Raw genomic sequence first — 10,067 nt, 5'->3', positions numbered from 1 at the left:
GTCAGAATTGACTCAACAGCAGTGACTTTTGTTTGGTTTTGGTTCTTATGCATGTGAGAGCTGGACAATGAATAAGGAAGACTGAAGAAGAGTTGATGCTCTTGAGTTATGGTGTTGGCGAAGGATGCTGAAAGTACTGTGGACTGCTAAGAGAACTAACAAATCTGTCCTGGAAGAAGTGCAGCCATAGTGCTCCTTGAGAATGGCCAGACTTCATCTTAACTACTTCAGTCATGTTGTCAGAAAGGACCATTCTCTGTAGAAGAATGTCATGCTTGGTAACGTGGAGGGTCAACAAAAGAAGGAAAGGCCCTCAACAAGATGGATTATCAGCAATGGACTCAGGTATAGTAGGGATCATGAGGCTGGCACAGGACCAGGCAGTGTTTCATTCTGTTGTGCATAAGGTCACTATGAGTTGGAGATGACTCAATGGCACATAACAGCAACAATAACAACATATAATTCTTGGTTGGCAATTTTTTTTCCTTCAAAATTTTGTATCTATCATCCCATTTGCCTTCTTGCCTACATAATTTCTGCTGAGAAATCAGAGCTTAGTCTTACTGGTTAACCTTTGCAGGTAACATTCTGTATTTCCTGAGATGCTCTTAACATTCTTTCTTCATCTTCGATTTTGGTAAATTTGACTATGATATATATATCTTGGTGATTCCCTTTGGGATCTATCTTGTAAGGTGTTCACTAAGGTTCCTGGATGAGTATCTTTTCATCTTTCATGACCTTAAGGATGTTATCTACTATTAAATCTTTGAAAGTTCTCTCTATGTTTTCTTTTTCCATCATCCTGTTTTGGAATTTTGATCACATTAAAATTTTCCTCTTGATAGTGTCCTACCTAATTCTTAGACTTAGTTCTTTTTTTTTTTTTTTTTTCTTCCTAATTTTTCCTCATACAAATTGTGTCATGGGATTTGTCATCTAATTTGCTGATCTATTCTTCTACTAACTCTACTCTTTTGTCCTTCCAATGTGTTATCTATCTTTGCAATTTTAAGGTTAATCTTCTGGATTTCTAATTGCTGGTTTTGTATGGTTTCTAATTATCTCTTTATTTTGTTATTTTACTCTTGTATAATTTTCTTGAATTCTTTTAGGATATTGTTTGTGTTTTCCTGATATTTTGGAAGGCTCTATAATCAATCTTTTGAATTCTCTATTGAAAAGATCTATTACCTCTTCTTCTTCTAGGAGGTTTCCTAGTTCTTTAGTTTAGTCATTTACTAGCACTATCTCGTTTTGTTTCTTGTTTGAGCTGAAGTTGTCTATTGTCTCCAAGAAATTTTAGAGATGCTGTATTTATTGATTGATTATGTGTTGTTTGGGTTCAGCCAGATTTTTTGTTTTGCTTTGCTTTGCTTTGCCATATCTGGGTGGTCAAGATGGGGGTGCTTCTTTTATCACTAGTTTGGGAGCACTGCCTTGCTCCCCACCTGTCTCCAAGTGGGTGAAGTATATGCAAAGGTCTTTGTTTGCTGGTCATGAAGAGCAACTGTGGTCAAGATGAGCAGATGTTGTCAATTGTTTGTCACTGATCCAGTGATACAGGAGTGGGTAGTGGCATTCACCTATTGGGTGATGCAGTAAGGTCATAGGTGTGGCTGACAAGTGAGAAAATAATGTCTGCCTTCTATGGGGTGGAGTAGAGAAAAATGAAAAGGGGATGAGAAAATACTGGATAGAAGTAAGGGAAAAATAAGAGAAGGAAAAATAAAAAAAAAAGTAAAGTAAAACAAAGAAAAACAAAACAAAACAAAAAATAGGTGGTGCAGCAATGGTTGCCTGTGCTTCTAAGTATATGTATATATTGTCAGCCTATCTACTGGGACTTGCACTGCCAGCCACTGTTGCAGGAAGGTGGTCTAGCGAACTGGGTAGGTAGGTGAGGCAGCTGTAGAGGGTGATCCTACCTCCCTGTCGGTGGGGCAGTGGGGGTTTCAACTCTGGTTCCTGGGAAGGTGTGGTGGAGAAAGCAGGAGAAAGCACTTCTCAGGTCACTGCTCACTGGCATTGGCCTGGTGCACTTCTGGATGAGTGTGGCTTATTATCTGGTTCCCGCCCTGGCTCAATTGATGAGGAGGGTGCCCAGAGTCCAGTAAATCCAACTGTCACTTCAAAGTCTTCCCCTTCCATTTGCTCTCTCAACCCAAAGAACTAGGGCTCACTACTGATGAGTGGTTTCATCCCCTTTTACTGTGCATCCCCTTTTACTGTCAAATGCCTTCTTGCTGTGTAGTTGCTCATGCCAGTAGAATTCTTGTTCACTTCCCTACAGTTTCCTCTCTTAGGCTTAGCTCATATTCCACTCACCTTGTTTCACTACAGATTTGTTTACATTGTATTTTTGTTTTAATGGGGATTCCGTGAGGTTGGCATCAGTTTTGGCTGTATATTTTCTATCTATTGTCATGTATATTCCATTCTGTGTCTCAAAATGTTCACTCTGTGTTGGGTCCCCACTGCATTTCTCTCCTCTGTCACTGTTTTCACTCTGTTTCTTTTTCTAATCTGTGTTTAATCTATTTCTTTATCCTTTCATTTAATGCTTAGAGTTCTAGGACTATTTTTTTCACTTGGTTTTTTGAGTCTTTGTTGTAGAGGACTAAGTGGAGTGTGTCACCAAGGAACCATCTTGTCTACTCCCCCTGTTAGCTTCTTTTAATAGAGATAAACACATAATTCATCTGTGAATGAAATAGTTTTTGAAAGGATATACAAGGAACAGAAATAATAATTATGATATGAAAGAGACATTTAATCATGTATATTATCAATTTCTTAAAAGTGAGATCCCCACTTATTTCTCTGTCACTGTCACCTCTTATGTTTACATGGGTAGGACCAAAGATTTTCCAAAACTATGGGTCACGCTTTCCAAAATATCAGAAAAAACATTTCAACTTGAGATTTTTAAAAAATAAATAAATAAAGGTAGTTGAGTAGTTGAAACTATTTCTCTGACCTGTACCTTAAAATATAGTGGGACTAAGTGCTAAATTATTTTTTTCATTAGTAACAACAATAATTAACATCTATATAGCAATTTATCATTTATAAAACACCTTCTTATATTACTTTCATATTAACTGTCACAACACACTACAAAATGGGTATATTCATACCCATTTTCCAGAAAATAAACTAAGGCTCAGAAAGTTTAAGAAATTTGCTCAGGGTTATGCAGCTAGTAATGGTAGACATGGTCATCAAAAGGGATGTTTTACTTCAAACCCCATCGTAGTTTCTTGATATCTTTTATTGTATATCTTTCTGTTCAACTTTAATTTTTTACCAGGTGCATATATTTTCAATTTTGAAAAAGAAACTAGTCTAAGAAAAATATTTTTTAAAAACAAAATATGTTAAGTAGTTAGAACAAGGAAAAATCATTCACCCGGGGTACTGGGAAAATGGTAAGCCTGGGGGGAAATATCTTCTTAAGAGTGAATGAACAAAAACAAAATACAACAACATAGCGCCTACTAAAAGATCCTATAACTTGAAAGAAGCATGTTGTAAAATTCAAGAAGAAAAGAAATAGTACACTTTTTAAAAGTATTACTAGAAGAGGAGAAATAAGAGTAAATTTAAGAAAGTCATAGATAGAGACTTAAGTGGTGTGATGGTCCCAGATCAGGCAGTATCAGCATGTGGGCAGCAGCCTGGCCAGATAGAGAAGTATCGCAGAGCTCAACTGTATCATGTCGTGTCAAGTGGTACAGAATCACAGATTTTGATTGCCCTGTGATAACCCTCCGATATCTTGGAGAAGCAGAGGTTGAAGTCCAATGGTAGGGCAGTGTGTTCCAGGCACTCAGGTAGGTGATGAGAACAACTCCCGAAGGTACTACTGTACAACATCCCCAGTACTTAAAGAGTGTCTGTAAATTCTCTTTATTCTACCAACTTTATGGGGGTTTGTTATTTCGATGAAAACATTTCAGAACTAACAAATGAGAACATTTTCCCATGCGTTTTCTATTTGTATTTCTTGAACCATATAGCTGTTAGAAGCATAGAAAAAACTTTTTTTAAAATTGGAATGAGTTCTTCAAATACTTAAGATCTTTACCTCAAAAAATATATATATAGTAGCAATTTTTCCTGTACCATTCCTTCTCATGTACTTTGTTAAATTTCCCTATACAGCAATGCATTTTTATTGTTGTTTCATTATTTTAGTCCATCCATAGAATATTCCATCAGTTATGTTTTCATTTTCCTAGTGAAGGTTGGGCAATCTACTTCCATAGTGATACCACCTTGGAAACCCAAGGAGGAGTCAGTATGAGTCAGATCCAATTAGACGGCAGTGTTTGGTTTGGTTTGATTTAGTTGGTAGCGATATTTGAAAAGAAAACTTATATTGGTGATCTGCTCAACTTCATTCACATATCTGGTTTATTTGAAGCTATACTGTGTATGTAGAAAGAATGCTTCCTGCGTTGGAGCAGTCTCATTCTAAGTTAAGAAATTTGAAATCATATCTTTCTTTTCCTATTTATAAATAAACAAAATAGCATGAAGGCTATTAGATATAAGTTCAAATTTCCTTTTCAAATCATATATATATAACTAAAATAATTTTATTCTAACAGTACATATATCTGTTTTGTTAAATTAATTAACTCATGTTCTCTGCTGAATAAAGTATAAGAGTAATAGAGTTTTCTTTAAATAAAATTGTCTTTTGCTTTCATGGAAATCATTATCTTGGATACAGTAGAGAAAAAATATTCTGCCAATTTTGAGTAGTAATGAATTTGAGGTGATTCATATTCAACAGCTTTACAAGTAAATGAATTATTATTTGATTATACTTATTAATAAATCATAATTCAATATTATTTTATAACTAAAACTTATGTGCAATAAGTTTACTTCTAGAAATATATTGCAAATAAATTAATCTCAAATAGAAAAGAGAACCATTTACACAAAGATATTAAAATTATTGTTATCAACCACTGACAAAAATTAGAAATCATATGTATCACGATCCACCACGTAGTCAACAAAAATGAATATTCTCTCTATAAAAGAATGCTATAGCTGGAAAGTGGCTGCCTGACTAGGAACTGTCTTTGTGTTCGCCCACTCTCTTTCCTCATCTGTTGACTGAATGCAAAGAGTTCCAATACTCACTGCCATCAAGTCGGATCGGACTCATAGTGGCCCCTCCTTGGGTTTCCAAGACACCATCAATAGGGACTTAGATTGCCCAATCTTCCTTCTGAGAAGTGGCTGGTTGGTTTGAACCACCAGCTTCCTGGTTAGCAGTCAAATGCCTTAGGCACTATGCTACCAGAGCTCCCAAGGAATCATATAGCCTCTAAATGGATTGAGCCTGGTCACTGAATCAGTACATGGAAGAAAGCCACCTGGAAACATGGGCATTTATATTGAACATTTACACAAACATGAAATAAAATTTCACTGGAGCAAGCCACTGAAATTTTGTGCTTCACTTATTACAACACCTAGTGCTAAGTTAAACAATGTTCTACAGTTCAGAATGATTAAGGAAGCTGTGGTAGTTAAGTTTGGGTGTCAACTTAACTGGGCCTGGTTGAGTGGCCAGGCAGCTGGATGTGGTATTCCCCATGATGAGACTGGTAATCAACTCCATGGTGGAATCTACTGTAATCAGCTGAGTAGCTGCTTTAGGGATGTGGTCTGCTTCCTATATATAAGGAGAAGCCTTGGGGAACAGTCTCTAGCTTATGGCACACTTGAATCCTGCACGTAGCTGAGTCACTGTTCAGCAGCCTGCTGTGTTGCTCTGCCGATCTTGGGACTTTCAATGGACTTGAATTAATAGCCTGTCATATGATTCGGTAACATTGGGACTATGCCTTTTCATTTGTCAACCTTGGGTTGTCAGCCTTAGCAACCAGCAGGGGCCTGAGTGAAGAGATGTCTCTAGCATCAATGGGCCAGGCACAAGATGCAGAGCTGAAGCTCAAGTTCGAGGGGCTTTTACCTAGCCCCTAGAACGTGGCACCTGGAACTCAGACTTCTAACTTCCAAAATTTTAAGAGAATAAACTCCTGTTTGTTGAAGCCATCCCACTTGTGGCATTTTCTGTTAGAGCGGCACAGGGGTAACCAGAACAGAAGCTATAGCATAACAAGGCAGTGAGATATGTGAACTATTTCACCGGGAAGTAGGGAAAATAAAATTTTAAAAAATATATGTGTAGAATATTATAAAATGAAATGCTCTGAAAAGGGCACTAGATATTAGCAGTTGGTATTATAAATTTATGAAGTATCAACTATTTTGAATTGCTGTGTTTTTAATGTTTATTTCTGTTTTTCACTGTAAAGGTATATATCTAACTGTTAGGTGGGAAAGTTTCATTAACAAACCCCCATTCACATCCCCCCACACAATCGGCAGAAGATTGTCCATATCATGGCCAAGTATCTTTTAACCATTTAAAATTGGTTCTAGAATTCAAAACTGCCTTCAAACTAACTATAAAGTATTACCCATCATTAATATTTTTCTTGAAAGTTAAATGGAAATATTTCAACTGCTATGTACGTAGAAGTCTTTGCATTTTGGTGATCTCTGTGTACTTCATTGTATCATGTAATTATAACAACATAGTTTAGCTTTTCATGTATACGAAAAGAAAATAAATCCATCTTATTCTTTCAAAACATACTTTATCACAAGTAAAGGACAGCAATGTGGAAGCAGCCTCCTTGCCCCAAATCTCAGCATACTCCACATTCTCTCAACTCCTACTATCTTTAAAAATCTGAATCTTACAACCTGTTTCTGATACTATTAATAATCCCCTTCTACATGCCAATGTCATCATCTTTCCTGAGATATTAACATCACTAGGACAGGCATTGTATGGAACTTCCACATACCTACCTGAATGTGGAACCCATGGAAATGACTATTTACTCAACAGATGCAAATAGGCATTTATCCAAACTTTACCACACCATTTGGATTTAACTACACTTCTTTTCCAGAGTAGTCTACTTTCTTTTCCTACCTAATCAGAAATTTCTTAGACCAATTGTTTTGGTTGCTTAGTACTGCTCTAACAGAAATACCACAAATTGATGGCTTTAACAAACAGGTATTTATTCTCACAGTTTTAGAGGCTTTAAGTGTGAGTTCTAAGTGCCAGTCTCTAGGGTCTGGGTCAAAGCCCCTCAACTTTGTGCTTTAGCTCTGCCTTCTGCTCCTGGCCCATTGAAGCTGGAGGCTTTTCTTCACTCAGACAGCTGCTGGCTGCTGAGGCTGACAAACCCAAAGTTGACAAGTAAAGAGGCACAGCCCCAATGTTACCAAATAACATGGCAGACCAAGACTTCAAGTCCAGAGGAAGTCCCAAGATCAGCAGGGCATGGCAGGTTGTTGAATACCGACTTAGCTACATGCAGGGTTCAAGTGTGCCAAAAGGCTAGTGGCCAAACCCAAAGCTTCTCCTTTTATACAGGAAGCAGACCACATCCCTAAAGCAGCTACTCAACTGTTCATAGTAGATTACACCATGGAGTTGATTGCCATTTTCATGATGAGGAATAACTACCTCCAGCTGCCCAGCCGCTCAACCAGGTGCAGCCAAGTTGACAACAACCTTAACTACCACACCAATCTCCTTAAACTTTTCATCCTTCTGCTCTATAACAGTACAATAGATCAAACCATATAAAAAGCAAAAGAGAATTTATTTGAAATTATCAGGCTAATGATACAACTATCACAGTGTGGGATGCTTTGTGAAAAGAGTATCACTGCCAGAGAATAAATGTGAACAAATTTTCTAGGATTTCACCAGGTATCTACATCTGTATACCTGTGACAGGATTTTACTTGTTGTTTGCCTGAGCTCTTTAAGGCTTTTGTCCAGAGAAGGGACAATCCTGCCTAATTACTGTACTCCATTTGTCCTGTACTTAAGAATCCATAGCATCCTTCTTTATTAGTTTCTCTCAGCAAAACAGAACCATGACACAAACTTGAACTCAACCCAATTACCGAGCTTTTAAGTTGGAATAAAAGAAAGAAGCTCCATGCATACCTTGTAAAGTCTGTATTACAGAAATAGATCTGAAATATCCAGGTGGGTCGGAGTGAACAAGTTCATTTTTCTGTCATCTAGACACCACTAATAGGAAAAAGGATGCCTCTGCATTGCCCAGGAATATTTCCTTATCTGCCAAAAGGAAATAGCATTACTCTTGAGGAAGCCAACCCTTCCAATTTCACAGAGGTTTAATGGGTATTCACTACTGATTTTCTCCCTTGCACAACACTGATACAGAAGCAAGGGAGCAACCCACTCACTTAGCTTTATTTAGTGGATTATTGGTCTTTGTGTTCCCTCTACATCCCCCTCAATACAGAAGCCCTGGTGAACCTTTTAAAATATAATTCAGATCACATCAGTTCTTCGTCAAAGCCCTACCTTGGCTTCCTATTTCGATCCAAGTAACAATTGCTCATAAGGCCAATAGGATCTGTGGCCTCCCCCCACCATGGTCTCTTTGTCATCTGCTATTCCCTCATTCACTGTGCTCTGGAAGCACTGGCCTCCTTGCTGGTCTTCAAACAGAAGAGCTGATCAAAAGCCCACTCAATGCCTTTATACTTGCTGGTACCTCTCCATGGAAGACGACTCTCTTCCAGATATTCATCATTCACGGCTCCTTCAGTTCTTTACTCAAATATGACCTTCTCAACAATCATACACACACACATGCACACACCCCACACCCCCCTCTCCTGCTCTGTCTTCCCCATAGCACTTATTACCTTCTAACATATTATGTTTCTTTTTTTTTTTTTTTTTAAATCTGCCTTGTCCTCCACCAAGATTTGTTGTTGTTGTTGTTATGTGCCATCGAGTCGGCCCCGACTCATAGCGACCCCTCCTTGGGTTTCCGAGGCAGTATCACTACGGAAATAGATTGCCCAACCTTCCTTCCGAGGAGTGGCTGGTGGGTTTGAACCGCCAGCCTTCTGGTTATCATTCAAGTGCCACCAAGATAGGATGTCTTTTTTGCCTGCCTATTTACTGTTGAATCTTCAGTCTCTAACTCATAATAGGTATTCAATGAATATTGATTGAGAGAGAAAATTAAATTCTTACATGCTGAAAAAATTAGTGGACATAATAATATTACTACTGTATATACTCCATGATTTTAGTCCCAAAGCAACAATTGAGAGTCTTTGGAAGCAATAAAGTATTAACGAAAGAACAAGAAATTAGATAGCAACAAATGTTGGTGAGGATGTAGTAAGACTGGATACTTTATCCCTTGCTGGTTGAACGGTAAAATGGTACAATCACTATGAAAAATAGTATGGTGCTTCCTCAAAAAACTAGAATTAGAACTACCTTAGGATACAGCAACACCATTCTTACATATGTACTCTAGAGACCTAATAGAAGTTACACAAACAGACTTATGTTCACCTAAGGTCATTGCAGAATTATTCAAAATAGCTTCAGAAAAAAAAAAAAAAGGAAACAACCTACATGCCTATCAATGGATAAATAGATAAACAAAATGTGGTACATATATACAATGGAATACTAACACCATAAAAACAATGAGTCTGTCAAACTTATTATAAAATATATGGACTTGGAGGACATAATGCTAAGTGAAATAAGTCACTCATATAAGGATCCCATTTTTATAAGAATAGATATATACAGAAAGATCAATGTTCATTAGTGGTTATGGGTAGGTGAGGGTTGGAAATCACACTCTGCATTGCAGATACTTGGTAATTTTCATGATGTGAAAAGTAGCTCCAAATATGGGAATAGTGAGAAAATCTTGACTAAAGTAAAAGATGTTCCTAAGAAGCACTCAAGTGAAAAAAATATATATATATGTTTGTCCTAAATAATTTGACATATATAATTTGGCAATAACATTAGCAATGACCCAAAAATGAATGTATGGTCACATATGTATGTGTAAATGCACATAAGTATAGTGGGAAGGACTGGTATGGTGTGTGTATAAATATACACCAGGGTGTGTGTGTGTGTGTGT

The sequence above is a fragment of the Orycteropus afer genome, unplaced genomic scaffold, assembly GCF_000298275.1.
Source record: "Orycteropus afer afer isolate SDZICR_OR568_19922 unplaced genomic scaffold, OryAfe1.0 scaffold00058, whole genome shotgun sequence".
Taxonomy (NCBI): Eukaryota; Metazoa; Chordata; class Mammalia; order Tubulidentata; family Orycteropodidae; genus Orycteropus; species Orycteropus afer.
Note: the sequence above shows the minus strand (reverse complement) of the source record.